The following is a 15,885-nucleotide window of genomic DNA, read 5'->3' on the forward strand; positions in this document are numbered from 1 at the left end:
AGGACTTATGTTAAGCTCACCTAAAAGTTTAGTATCTATCGAAATCTTACGTACAAAAAAAACTACTTTATATAATGGAATATGTCATTGAAATCAGTTAATAAAAAATTTCTAACAGCTTGCTAATACAACGACCCCCCCCCCCCCCACTTTATAACTTTACACGATCCCCTCCCCGTTCATTGAGTAACGTATTGTCCATCACTGAGGACTATATTTGCAACCTAAATTGGCTACATTGCTCTAACTATAAATTGAATTAATTCGGGGAAAAAATATTTCGTAATTTCAGGTGATTGGGAGGCATATGTATGATTTTCATATATGTATTATTAATAATGAAATATATTACAAACTATGTAAGTATATATTAGGCCATATTAATTTATTGATTTCTAATTTCTTATGTTTATACAATACCGACAATTTTACAAAGTAATAAAATAGTGTAACTAAGGGATATGATATTGGTGGAAAAGTTTAAACACTGTTAGTTTGTACATTAAAAAAGAGTCCAAAGTTTTTAATCCAACTAATGAAAGATTGTGTGTTCAAAAGATATAGAGTAGCGTCTCTTTTAAAAAAGAAGTTTTATGCTATTTTTTATTTCAAAACATTGTAAAAACATACCTAAATGAAAGGGGGGACGAAGCTACTTAGCTAAAAAAAATTATAGGTCTGTCTGTTTTCATTTCATTTGAAATATAAACTGTCAAAGTATCAGTATATCATGGATGGATGGATATATTATTACTTGGATCTTACACCAGATTATAATATGTGAAACTTGTAGCAGGCTAAAATATAAAGATCCCCCCCATTCACCCTCTTTACCCCATATCCCCTCCCCTGATACTGCCCATTAAATTATGTTTATGTTAGCAACCTAAATACTCGACAATCTTTCTCCTGTCTTAATATCCACGTAAATTCTATATCATTTATTGAACTATGTTTATGCTAATGGGTTAAATTATCTATAATGTATAAATATAAAAAAATATATAATATCACCCCCCCCCCCCCCAAATTCTGAAAAATACAGGAAATGAAGGGGTGGGATTTGTATAGAAGCGCGTTACATGGGGCGGAGATTTTTGACAGTACCCCTCCTCCTATGTTTATACAAAGTTACTTACATGTTATTATACAATAGCATGCTGTAATGGTTAGTAATGAATCAGTTTATAGTAAAAATACAATGGACGAAAATTCGTTGAAAACTGAAATACTTACAAGGCAAATTTATTGTTATTTTTAAAAAATCCTAATGTGTATTATTGTCTGTATCGTATGAACATATTCTATATATCAGTAGCAGTAGGTACATAATTACTATCTAACTATTTCTATAATACCTAAAAATATAAGAAATTTAATTATATAGTATTATAAGGAATATCAAATAACCCTTTATATGAAACTAGTAGCTTTTCCTCTTCTCTAGTCTTCAAATTTTTGTAATAACGTTTCTTATTCGTTGGCTTAACAATTTTGGGGACTTTTACGGGATTTTGATTCATTAAGTTTAGTGTTCAAACATTTCAAACACTAATTTTAATGTACTAAAGGGGTAATTTTGTGAATCATTAATGGGGATGTACATCAATTTATCGGCCAGAGTCTTATCCCTTTAGATCCCTGAGTATAGACACAATGCCATAAAGCATTTAGTGTCGTCATTCATTCTAAACGACGTGCATACGAAAATGCCGATTTTTAGCAAAGCTGTTTTAGCCATACTGTAAAGTTCTTTATTATCATTTATGATTATAAAAAAATGATGTTAATTAGGTATATTTGATTGTAGAAACAAAAAAAAATTCTCAGCAATAAAAAGATTGTTAAAATTTTAAAGTTTTTTTTGCTAATTTATAAATATTTCCGGTATTGTATAAACATTGTATATTTATATGAAATAAAATTACCAGTCGTCTTAATTTTGTCAATCTTAATCGAGGAAGGGAGGGGACAATAAACAATAAAATAACCTGCAATATAACATTCTCCTGCTACCAATTGCAGAACTTCATACTCAAAATTTTTTGGGGGTGCTGAGTGGGATATATCCCTTTGTTCCTGAATCTAACCCCTTCAATTTTTTTTGTTAAATTTACCATTTCCTCTTGACTCCTTGAGAACCTATAATTATATCTGTGTATGTTCATTATTAAGACATTTTTAAATTTTAAGAATGTTTCGCTTGATGATTTTGTAGCTTTTCTGATTTATTTCCGCTAAATTAAAACCGGCTTCAAGCCTGTATCATGCGCCTCTAGCATCTTGGCTTAAGGGGGAGGGGGGTTAATTGCCTTTAATTATCCCGAATCCTATATTAAGCTTCCCTATTATTGAGAACGCAAATTACATGCAGCAGTTAGCAAGATCCTAACAGACAAACATAAAATCTCACTTGCTTGCTATTAATTTATGATAGGATTCCTAAGGCAAGTCTTCTATTTCAATACCTTCAATGTCTAAATTTTTCAACCAATAATTATAATCTACAAAGAGATTTATTTATCAGCATTATATAATTTTATCTTCCACTGTTTTATCCCTTTATTAAGTTTCTTCCCTGGGTAGGTTTAAATGTCATAATGTACATAAAAGGAAGTTACAGTAAAAAAAATACCACCAAAAATAACAAACTTAACAAGAGCATTAATGTCCATAAGTAGTAGGGAATCTTATGGGATAAGACAATGGACGATAAAATGAAGGGCTTCTCCAAATTTACCCTATTTTTAGATAGAAAGTGCAGAAACTACCATTTTGAACCAACCAATCAAGTTCCCAAAGTCTTAAGCCAACGAATGAGAGAACGAGATTATAAGTTTTTAAGAACCAGTGTAATATACAGTCCAATGTTCCCCCCACCTAATAAGTAGCACAATATTAACTACAAGTGTAGTGACGCACAGACAGACAGACTGCAGCTATACAGCAGCTACGCTGCTGAAAATAGATCCGAACATGACACAAAAATGAAAATTCATTGTAGAAAGCAAAAATAAAAATCTACCTTAGTCATTGTAGATTTTTTTAATGAGTCATCTTTTTGGTTTAAAATATTTTTGTGATTAACTGTTTTTATTAAATAAATTGTAGAAAAATATGTTATATGTTTGTCTTACTTTGAGTCATCTTTTTGGTATAAAATATTTTTGTGATTAACTGTTTTTAAAAAATAAGTAAATATGTTAGGTATATGTTTGGCTGTCGTACTTTGAGTCATCTTTTTGGTTTTTATTTTTGTGATTAACTTTTTTTTTGACAAACATTTCTTTCTTTTTAAATATTCATCCGTCTATCTGCCTATCCAAAATCTCATCTATCTATTTATCTATTATTATATTCGAATTCGCCCATTTATCCATCTATTCAAATGAACACTCTTATATCTATCCATTCATTTATCCATTTTTCTATGTATCCATCCATTTATCTATCCAGTTATCTATCCAATAATCTATCTATGCATCCATCCGCCTATTGATATATCCACCCCACCATACATTTATCTATCCATCGTCCTATCAATCTCTTATACATCTATCCATTTTTCTATGTTTCCATCCAGTTATCTATCCATCAATCTATTCATCCATACATCGATCTATCTATCCATTCCTCTTTGTAACACTATCTGTCTTTCAATCCATCTAACTATCTATCCAGCAATCCATCTATCAATCCATCCATCTATCTTTCCATCTATCCATCTATCACTATTTAATTAAAATGATTCCACAAACACGAATTGGCAATTTAACTTCTGTGCAATGAATTTAAGGACGGGGATAAGGCAATGTTGGATAAATTAATCTTTTCCCAATTCTTATGTGCTTTAAATTTAGGGGAAAGAAAGAGGTGTAGGACAGACAGTGTATAATGAATGATTGACAGACTTTTTTTTGGACAAAATTCTTAGAAATTCCAATATTTATTTACCTGTTTTTTTTGGAACAAATTTTAGCCAGGTGCAATAAATGTTTATACAATACAGAAAATAATATACATTAGCATAATTATTAAATTACGAGTGGTTGCGTCACTAGAATTGTCTTTGTAGTCGAAGGAGTAGGGAGTTCAGAACAAAAGCCTAGAAGACATTGTCGAGCTTCCCTAAAAAAGATAACTCATTAAGCTCTGTAGGTATCGAAATCTTTAGGTACAGACAAAAAAACCTTACTACTTTATATCATACTAGCGGCTACGCCCCCTAGAAGCCTCTAGGGGCACTAAAGGTAGGAGGAGGAAAAGTCGACCTCATCCCATTTTAAATTTGAGTTTCAAAAGAGTAAAAAAAATATATTTTTTGGGGTAGGGGGGAGAAGACACAATCCCCAAAAATAGTTTAAAACCTTCACAGGACCTAGAAGAAGCTACACTGTAAAGAAAAACCATATCGGTTCAGCGGTTAGCGAGATCCTTCGGGACAGACAAAAAACGCTTATTACTTTATATAATAGGATAATAGGTTTAGGTTACAAACCAAAAATCCTTAGCTTTAGTAATTGTATAGCAGCATCGCTTCTTAAAAGGATATTTTGTTTTATCAATTACAAGTGACGCCATTGGTTAACGTGTCTAAAAAAATCGTCTAGAAACTTTTATTGATAACAAAAATGTCAAAATTTGATCGATTTTTAAGTAGCACAGCTTCTCTATAATAGGAAACATGAACTAAAGGAGGGGTAGGATATTGAACTGCAAATTACACTGGTACCCAAAGTTTTATTGTCTTTTTTATTGGTTCAAAAAATTTGAAGTACCTTGGGTACTTTTATTGAATTGTACTGTAATTGTCCAAACTTTTTTACTACTAATTTTACCCTACATAAGGGGTAATTTTTTTTATCATCATAAAAATTATCGTTTATTGTATTATCCCGAAGATGATTACAGTCCCTTCACAGATTATGACGTCATATGATAGAATAGCCAATAAGAGGTCAGTATACACTGTAATTGATCAATGGCAAAATTTATGCTGGCCTCTCATTGGCTATTCTATTGTATGACGTCATAATCTGTTGGACTTTAATCAATTTCTCTTGTCCTACAAATAATAGACCAGGAAATTGGAATAACTCTTATTAGCTGCGATACATTATCCACAATCGTCCTTGTTTACGTTCAAACAAAAAGTTTATTAGAGAGAAGGAAGGGGGGAAGTTAAATGATTTTACTAAATATTTAATACAAAATAATATATTAGTAACAAAAAGTTATAAAAAATCAATAACACTCCAAAAGTTTTGCTATCCATCGGGGGATAATCTATCTACCTTTCTAAATATTACAGGGATAAGACAATGGACGATAGATTGATGTAGGTACACCCCCAATTAAGATAAACAAAATTACCCTTCTGTGGATTAAAACAATACGAGTTCTCTCAGGCTCTGTCATTTAAGAAAACGAATGAGATAACGTTTTTAAAACTTTGGGGACTAATATAATTTACAGTCCAATATCCTCTCCCTCCCAGAGGTCTATTCTATCCATCTTTTATCCAATTTTATTGTATATGCATAGACGTCCAAGGGGGGGGGTAATGGGGCGATTACTTCCCCCAAACGATTTTGGGGGTGCCGTAGGCACCCCCAAATTTTTTTTCATTTTACCCCCCCCCCATTTAAAATTTACCCCTACCCTGGGGGTGCCGTAAAATCAGTTTTGAAGTTATCGAAATCTTAAGCTTCAGACAAAAAACACACATACTACTTTTATCGTAGGAGTAAGGGTAGTAGAATAAGAATTAAATAGCTAAAAACCATAAAGGGACCTATATGAACTCAATCGGTTCTGCAGTTATCGAAATTTTTAGCTTTAGACAAAAAAACCTTAATCTATAATACAAAGTAGCTTGATGTCTGTCCGTCCGTCCGTCTGTCCGTCCGTCTGTCTGTCCGTCCGTCTGAAGCTTAAGATCTCGGTAACCACTGAACCGATTGGATTCTACTCTTCAGGGTATATACCTATTGGTCCTGCGGTGGTTTTAAGCTATTTTCTTGGGGGGTGGGACACCCCCAACCCCCCAAAAAACAAAAAAATCCCCCCCCCCATTTTTTTTTTTTTTTTTTTTTTTTTTTTACAAATTTTACGAATTTTATGAATTTTATGAATTTTACGAATTTTACGAAATTATGAATTTTACAAAATTTACGAATTTTACGAATTTTGCGAATTTAATCGCAAAATGTTTTCCTGCTGGGTAGGTGCGAAAATTTGTGATCCGTTCTGCTGGGTAAGTAATAGAAGATGTAATTATACCTCTTGGGGCAAAGCCCCTAGAGGCTAGGGGCGAAGCCACTAGTACTTTATATTATAGAAGGATAGAAAATAGAAAACTTACAAATAATTTTTTCTTATTTTTGCAGGTAACGTCCAAAAATCAACATTTTGGTAAAAATTCCGTGAAAGGTTTGTACCGTGTAAAAGATAATTATAGATCTTCTAAGAGAGCAAAAACAAATGTTAATGGTGTGCTTTCAATATCACAAAAAAATATTTTCCAGTATGGCTTCTAAACCGATAATATCAGCTGGATTAGAACCGGTTCCAAGCCGTATTGAAAAATCATGTATTATAAGCTGTTTATAATATGATGATTTAATATAGATATCCCATTTATTTAGTATATAGGATTTGAATTAAATATGGTTAATCTGTCAATTTTGCTAATATTTTATATTTTCTGTTTTGTAAAAATAATAAATGAAAAAAAAATGTATTGTTAATGTCTCTTGGGGGGAAAAATAATGAGAGAATGATTCATATTGACAAAAAAGTAATCATTTATAGAAATGTCATTGTGTTATTTTCGCCCTTTCGGGTCTAAGTTTCCCCTAAACCCCCCATCTACCTCTTTTGAGATATATATAAGTTTTCTAATAAAGAAAACAGTTGAACGGTTAACTAATATATTGTAATCAAATGGAAAGGGAAAAGCCAAAAAAAATAGCTTAAAACCATTCCAGGACCAATGTAAAGATTCCTTAAATGGAGAACACAATTGATTTAAAGGTTAGGTAAATCTTAAGGACAAACTGAAAACTCATACTCCTTTATACCACTATTTTGTATAATTGGAGAAGGAGTAAAATAGCTTAAAACCATCCCGGGACCTCTGAATATTCCCCAAAATGGAGAACTCAATTGGTTTAATGGTTAGCAAAATCATAACAGACTTTTATACCATTATTTTTTCATAATATTTATCCTCTATTCCTTACTTAATATGTAATATATGATTTGATTAAATAATAAAAAAATCCCCACCTTACCTACAACTATTATTAATAGGGTAGTTTCTCTACAAGTTGTTCTGTGGCAGTACGTTTGTCTGTAACGCTTTGATGTTTCCGTCAACTTCGTATAGAAGAGTCATACTAGAGAAGTTAAAATGTGTACACACTGACAGTAATAGTAAAGAAGGGGAATACATTTGTCAATAAACAGGTTTCGTTATGAATAACAGTTTTTACATTCCTTGATTCAGAACTAATTTTAGTGAATTAAAAATAATAATACATTGTAAATATGAAATATTAAGTTATTTATTTATATTATTTTCTATTTAAACTAATCTTAGTTTGTTATTGCTGCGCTACTTACATACATAATTGTCCTTGTTTTTTTTACCCTCCTAATTATTATGTCTCCAAAATTGCAAATAATGTCAATAATATAATAAAATAATCAATTTTTGTAGATATTTTGAATTATTTATTTGTAGTTGAAAAATCATACAATATTTTATTGATTATTTCTTTTAATTTTTTTTTTTTTTTGGAGGGGGGGGGGTGTTAGCCCCTACATTAAATGTGAATTTAATTTTTAAAATTCTTTTTCAATGCCAATTCTCTTATAAAACACAATGCACTAAATAATGATCATTTTTGGAAAAATATTACATATTGCCATTCTTGAGATACTTATGAACAGATAAAAACTATATTTAAAAAAAATCAGAATAGATTTGAATGTTAAGTGTTAAATAAACAAAAAATGATGTTTGCTTTTTAGATTTAAAAATCATTTAAAGTTTTTATAATTTTGACACTAATCCGTAAAATATGGAATAATTTAAATATGAATTATTTAAAATCTTCATTTGAATTTCAATGTTTGCCCTTTAAATCGTTTATAGCTATTCTGTAATTAATCTTTTTGTATGTCTTAAAACTGTAATCAAAAAATTATAAATTTAAAATCCTGATGATTTTTAAAACAATCACTTTCAAGTATATGTTGGTTCGCTTGTTTGAAGATTATATCCTCAGTAACGGCTGGAATGTTTAGGAATTTTGCTTTTCATGGAGGCTGATACTTTAAAATTTCTGTATCAAAAAGTAAAAGGATGTCTTTCTGTTTTTGTACCTAAATATTTCTCAAACTGTTGGGCCAATATGACTCTTATTAACAGAGAAGCTTTCTTTAGTTCCCTGAAATGAAAAGTTTAATAGTTATTTCTCGCATCGTATTATAAACGGCTTTCCGCGGATATAGAATGTACAATTATGAGATTAAAACTAGTTTTTTTAGCCCCGAGGTGACGAAGTCACCGGCTAAAAAAACTAGTTTTAATCTTATGCTTGTACATTTCTATATTCGTAGAAAGCTGGATATAATATGATGCTAGACATAGTTTTTTCGTATGGATGAGAACCGGTTCCTATCCACCGGATTCGTATGAATACGAGAAAAAATATTTCCATCCTTTCAAGTTAAATAGACAATAAAAATGATAACTCTCCCCCCCCCCCCCTTCAAGGCTTCCAGGGGCTTAGCTGTTATTATTTTAAAAGGCACAAGGACATACAGATAAACCTAACAAATTATAGAGCTACTACGCTTGTAACAATGTAATTATACAGTTAGGGGACAATGTTGATGTCTTATAATTATCTTTAATTACCAATTAAAAATATTAATTTTATAATAGAACTTAAAGATTGCTAACAAACAACACCTTAGACTTCATAATATAGGAATCCTAAAGGAAAAGACAATGGACGATTAATTGACGAACACTACCACTGATGATAAACAAAGAATACTCTTCTATATAAAACCGAAAAAATGGCCACATGATTTAATAAAAGTCTTTAAATGATTGAAAGCTAACTGTTAAAAGACCGTTTTTACATTTTAATGCCCACATTTAATGTTTTTTTTTTAGATTACTGTAATAAATTAAGTACATGGATATTTAAGACCTATTAACACTTCTTTTAGTACTCTAATAGAACTCTATTACTGTTGTTGTTTAATCTTTTCCTAGAAGTAGAAAAGGAAGTTAGGAGTGTTACAAACCAGGGATCTAAAGGGATAAGACAATGCCCGATAAAGTGACGTACATCCCCAATGATGACAAAATTACCACTTCTGTAGATTTAAAAAAGTGGTTAAAACGTTTGAACACACAACTTAATAATCAGCCAATCAAAATTCACTAAAGTCTCCCAAAGTTGTAGCAACGAATAAAAAAAAAGCGTTGTTATGAGACTTTGAGGACTTGTATAATTAACAGCCTAATGTCCCCTCCCTCCCTGGTTAATGTTATACATAAACATTTAACTACACTGCACTGAAACAAATATAATTTTGATTATTTATCCTAAGAATAAATAAATAATGTTATACCTAATTCTCCCTGACAAACCAATTATAGAGAAGCTACGCTTTCAAAACAAACACAAAATTAGATAGATAATCCTTAGTTTCTTAGTTAAACAAGTGCAACACATTGAATTAAATCCGAAATAGAATTTTAAATTCAAAAATAATTAGTTAAATAATAAAATCTATAAAATAACTTATCTCCTGTTCTCGGCATAACCACAATGTTCTTTCACCTAGCTAAAATAAATCCAAACTGAATATCAACATACCAACTTAATCCCACCAAAACTACAAAAACCCCAAAAACCAGATTGACAGGGATAAATATATATAACACAAAAAGAATGTACCGACAGGCGGACAAACTAATTTGTCCGTAAGTAGCGCAGTAACTTAATTAACAAAATATTAAAGAAAAAAGATCATTATGATGTAAAACAGCAACTATATAGAAGAAAAAATTTCATAGAGATATACTCAATAAGAATTTTAAGACGACCTAGACTGTGTAAAACCAGAGTTTTAAACAGACAAACGCATGCACCTAATTACAGAGTAGCTTCTCTACTAAAAATATAATTAAAAACATTTTAAATAATTTTTTTAGAGTGTCTATAAATAACATATTACATATGTTACTTTGTCTTTTGTTTTTACTTAATTTAACATAAATATAAAGTATTATTATTGCTTCTTAAAAGTAGGGAATTACGCAGGGATCTTAAGGGATAAGACATCCCAAGGAGATATTAAAGTGTCATGTGTGACGTCAAAAAAAATATGTGTAAAAAGGAAGGATGAGAAGTGAAGAGGGAAAGAAAACCCCTAAAAATAGACGTATTTTTATGACGTCACACATGATCCATTCCGTATCTCCCGTCCCCCAATCCAGGACTTCTAATCAGGGAGGGAGAAGAAATGTTATTGTTAATTACACTGGTCCCCAAAGTTTTATACACATGATCTCTTATTCATTGGCTTAATTAGGCCTTTAATTCAATATGATTAAGTCCGTTCAGTGCCTAAAGTTTTACACCAATAATTTCAATTTATCATCAGTTGTTCTATCTTTGTCTCTTATATATTGCTAATAGAGTATTCATCATGAATAAAAAGTGTTTCTTCTTTAATGTCAATTATATTTCTTGAATCAGCCAATAAATAACAATTTGTTCATAAAGATTCACCAGAGCTTTTAGAAAGGCATTGATTTGCAGATATTACACGGTTTATGGCGACTAAATAGCCTAAAATGAACGAATATTTTTGGAAATCGTTAACTATTAAATCTAAAACTTAAAGCTACAGTTTGATAATATCTTAAAAGATAATTATGACTATAGTCTTGTGTATATAGTTTTGTTTGTCAGTTAGTATCTCACTAATCACTGAATTGATTGTGTTCTCCATTTTTGGGAAGTTTATTATTGGTCCTTTAAGGGGTTTCGGCTGTTTTTATTGGCCTCTAATCCCAATATTCTAAGGGCGCATTGTCTATTTTAATATATAACAATTTGGAAAATGAGCAAGCAATATTGTCTGTAGTGTATAAACATAGATATTACATAAATACCCCTATATTAAGTGGGCTTAATGTGTGCGTGTGTATTGGTCTGTATGGGTGTTTGTATGTGTATGAATTCAGGGAGGGAGGGATCATTGGACTGTTCAATTAACTAGTCCCCAAAGTTTTAAAATAACGTTTTCTTATTTGTTGGTGTAACAAATTTGGGGACTTATTTAGTTGAGTGTCCAAACGTTTCAACTACTTCATAACCTACACAAGGGATAACTTTGTGTATCATCATTGGGACTGTACATAAATTTTTTGGCCATTGTCTTATTCCTTTAGATCCATAGTATGAATTACTATATGTGGGTTACTATACTACTACTACGGCTATTCATCATTTAATTGAGGCAAATTGACTTGTTCTTAATAGCGAAGCTATTTCATATTTGGGGTCTGTCTGTTCGTCTATTAGTACTTTATTTGTTTATAAAGTATATTGCTCTGTATGCAGTCAGTATTTACAAACTACTTTATATGCTTGAAGTTTTATTCAATTAAATCTTTGATATTTCTGTATTATAGGTTAATATTCTTTGGTGTTAGCTGCTTCGCTATTCATAGACCAAATTGTCCTTGTTAATATTATAGGCTAATATATTATAATTACACTATATAATGTTAAAATCATGCTAGCGTTTTCTAATTTCTAACTTTATATAAGGATTCCTGCATCTATAAGTAACAATTTTGAAAGCATGGCAATTTTACTTATTTCCTAGCATAAAAATGGCCTAAATTCACTAAAATAATTAGAATTTTTAATGAAATAGTTTATAACCATCCCAAAATCTTTAATATGCTTTCTTAAATGGACAATGCAATTGGTTCAGTGGTTTAAGAGAACTTAATGAACATACAAAAACCTTAATATAAAATGATCGTTTTTCTGATATGTTAAGCTTCGCTTTTATGGATGTTTTTATCCTTGTTTTATGAAATTATGTCACATAATAGGAAGTTGTTAAATTTGCAAGTTTCAAACTTTATTGTCCATTTGTCTATCTTTATGTCTATCTGTTTGTCTGTCTCTCTGATTAGTTATCTGTTTTTTATCTACTAGTGACCTATCCCCTAGTCATCTAGGTGATCTTTATATTCTTAAGAGGTAGGTAAGGGGCAAAAATAGCCTAAAACTAGATATGGACTAGAACAAATCTATTTCGGTAGCTATGTAAGGCTTTCATTTCAGATCAAAACAATCGGTTCAGTGGTTATCAAGATCTAATTAATGTATTAAATCTATTTAACTATCTTATCATTCTAATAATAAATCTATTCTTTAACAAGAAATAGATTTAATTTTATGTTATTTTTGTACTCTAATTAACATTTTATTGTCAATACTTTTTATTGCCAGAGAGTTAAATTAGAATATAAAATTTTGTTGGTAAAATTTCTTATTTCACGAGAGGACCTATCAACCCCCCCCGCCTCCCCCCCCCCCATCAATACTTTAAAACTTTTCCGAATAGATTATCCAAATAGACGATGATTTCATGTATATTTTCATTAAAAGTAAAAATAATTCCTTTTGTCAACTAACATAATTTGTTGAAAAGATAGGACACTGTTATAAAAGTGGGGGGGGGGGGATTATAGATTGTCCACCAAAATAAAGGAATTGCTCCTTTTATTACTCTCTTAATTAAGGACATAGTTTGGTTTTAATATAGAGTGATGTGGTTTTGGACGGGGGTAAGACAACAGGAGAAAAAAAATTTCCTTATCTTAATTTGCAATCAGTATCATAAAATTATTAAGTCAAAATAAAGAAGATTTATTTTCTTATTTTTGGTTGGCAGAAAATTTTTCTTTCAGAAGCCAAATCTCTTACCCTATGGTTAGGATTCAAGTTTTAATTAAATTGCAAATTGATTTGACTATTGGATTTATTTTACTGTATCTATCTAATATCTATATTTCTATCTATTTATACATTTTACTATCTCATTATTAGGATTGGGCCAGATACTTTTTTGGCCGGATACAAGATATCCAGCTGATTTATAATGCCGGATATCCGGTTTCGGCCGGATATCCGGATATCAGGCCGGATAACCGGATATCCGGAGTCAAAAATCAGCCGGATATCACGTAACCGGATAGTTTTAATATCCGATATCCGGCCGGATATTTAAAATGGCCGGATATCCGGGAGGGATGAGACATTGGACTATAAATTACACTTGTACCCTAGTTTTATAACCGGGTTGGCTTACAATCTTTGGGTTCTTTTAATGTATTTTAAAAGATTGATCGGTAATGTCCATACTTTTCAACCAATAATTTTAATCTTCAGAAGGGGTAATTTTGTTTAATATCATCCCACCTTACTATCCAACTAGCTATCTACCCTACTATATATCTATCCTTCTATATGTCTAGCTATCTAGCAAAAAAGTAGGGCCGGATATCCTATGGAAATCAGTCACAATCAATTTCTGTCTTGATCTACAAATCTAAATATTCATGCTCCAAATATATGTTCATACAAAACAGATTTTATTACACATTAGCAATATTGATTAATTATCCAGGGAGGGAGGGGACATTGGACTGTTAATTGCACTAGTCCCAAAATTTTTAGAATGATGTTATCTTATTTGTTGGGGGACTCTGATTGAATTCGAATTGGTTTGTTCATTAATTTGAATGTGCGCACGTTTAAACCATTAATTGTAATCCAAAATTAATTAATTTTGAGTTTAATCATTGGGGATGTACATCAATCTATCGGCCATTGTCTTATCCCTTTAAATCCCTGCTGATTTTCCCTATTCATACAAAAAAAGCCAGTTCTTTTTAGCATATCTAGTAGGCCCTTTTCCAGACAATTAAACCTTTCATTGCACCTCTTTTGTCTCTTCGTCCTAACTGTGCATGTAAAAAAAATATAGACCATCAAGTATTATAATTGGCAATATTGTTAATGACAAATATTGTCAGGATTGCAAAAACATTGCAAAAAAACTTTTTATAAACATATATTTTCTTACTTCCTTTTTTGCATTAAGGAAACAAGCATGCACATGAAGGGTTATTTTTAGTTTACTAGCTTTAATGGGATCTATAATCAAAGGGTATGAGAGGTAGAAAAAATAGCCTGAAACCAACCCTATACCAAAATCTAAAAATAAAGTAGCTTAAAACCATCCCAGAACCTATTGAACCTTCCATAAAATTGAGAACCCAATCGGTTAAGCAGTTATCAAAATCTTAGGCTACAGACAAAAAATCAGATTCTTTATTTTTACACAAGATATTAAAAACATGGAAATAATATATTCTTTTTTTTATTTCAGCAAATGGACAGGAAGTTTCTGTGAAGTCTGATTCCAGTACCATCAATGTCAGGCCAGGAGAAGAGGTAAGAGAGATTTGTCTATCTGTTAGTTTTTCAGTCTGTATGTTTGATTATCAGTCTGTCTGATGGTCAGTCAGTCAGTCTGTCTTTTAGTCTGTCTTTTAGTCTGTTTTTCAGTCTAGCTTTCAGTCTGTCTTTCAGTCTGTCTTTCAGTCTGTCTTTCAGTCTGTCTTTCAGCCTGTCTTTTAGTCTGTCTTTCAGTCTGTCTTTCAGTCTGTCTTTCAGTCTGGCTTTCAGTCTGGCTTTCAGTCTGGCTTTCAGTCTGTCTTTCAGTCTGTCTGTCTGTCTGTCTGTCTGTCTGTCTGTCTGTCTGTCAATCCTTCTGATTCCAGTACCATCAATGTCAGGCCAGGAGAAGAGGTAAGAGTTATCTGTCTGTCTGTCTGTCTTTCTGTCAGTCTGTCTTTCAGTCTGTCTTTCAGTCTGTCTTTCAGTCTGTCTTTCAGTCTGTCTTTCAGTCTGTCTTTCAGTCTGTCTTTCAGTCTGTCTTTCAGCCTGTCTTTGTCTGTCTTTCAGTCTGGCTTTCAGTCTGGCTTTCAGTCTGATTCCAGTACCATCAATGTCAGGCCAGGAGAGGAGGTAAGAGTTATCTGTCTGTCTGTCTGTCTGTCTGTCTGTCTGTCTGTCTGTCTGTCTGTCTGTCTGTATGTATGTATGTATGTATGTATGTATGTATGTTTGTCTGTCTATCTGTCTGTCTGTATGTATGTATGTCTGTCTGTTTATAAGTCTGTCTGTCTGTCTGTTTATCAGTCTGTCAGTAAGTCAGTCATTGAGTCAGGCAGTCTGTCTGTTTATCAGTCTGTCAGTAAGTCAGTCAGTCAGTCTGTCAGTTATAAGTGAACAAATAATATAGTTAGATAGAATGACGACAGATTACAATTTAAAATATAGACACATAAACAGATGGATAGATAGGGGTACAGATAGACAGACTGACAGACACACGGACATACTCAAACACAAATAATTATATAAATAAAAAAAGAGATAGACGCAGGTTAGATAAAAAAAATACATTTAAAAAAAGTATAAAAAACAAATGTTGATCAAAAATCAAACTGTAAAACAAAATATTATAAAATTCGCCCCCCTTTTCCTCCATTCATACTGTTGATGTAGCGATGCTACTCTGAAATTTTCTTTGTACGTCAGCTTTTGTATGTCGTCAAAAAATCTTTAAGCAGACAAAATGCTTTGATACCTATTGTTTTAAAAAATTATAATTTGCAAATAACCAGTTTGTTTCTTTTCAGTATGGCTTCCAAAACGATTGATTTCAGCTAGATTTTCCACGCATATTAAATTATAA

General features: G+C 31.5%; 1 protein-coding gene across 8 annotated transcripts in view; it reads left to right on the top strand.

Annotated features, from left to right (window-relative positions):
• LOC145329090 (fasciclin-3-like) overlaps window positions 1-15,885 on the top strand; it is a 243,259-nt gene that overhangs the window by 118,726 nt on the left and 108,648 nt on the right. For all 8 annotated transcript variants that reach the window (XM_080173112.1, XM_080173117.1, XM_080173113.1 and 5 more), the window contains exon 2: window positions 14,512-14,576. The gene's annotated coding sequence lies outside the window, so the exon portion shown is untranslated. The remainder of the gene's footprint in view (window positions 1-14,511; window positions 14,577-15,885) is intronic.

Source organism: Acartia tonsa, chromosome 9 (genome assembly GCF_053477335.1).
Source record: "Acartia tonsa isolate MP-2025a chromosome 9, ASM5347733v1, whole genome shotgun sequence".
Taxonomy (NCBI): Eukaryota; Metazoa; Arthropoda; class Copepoda; order Calanoida; family Acartiidae; genus Acartia; species Acartia tonsa.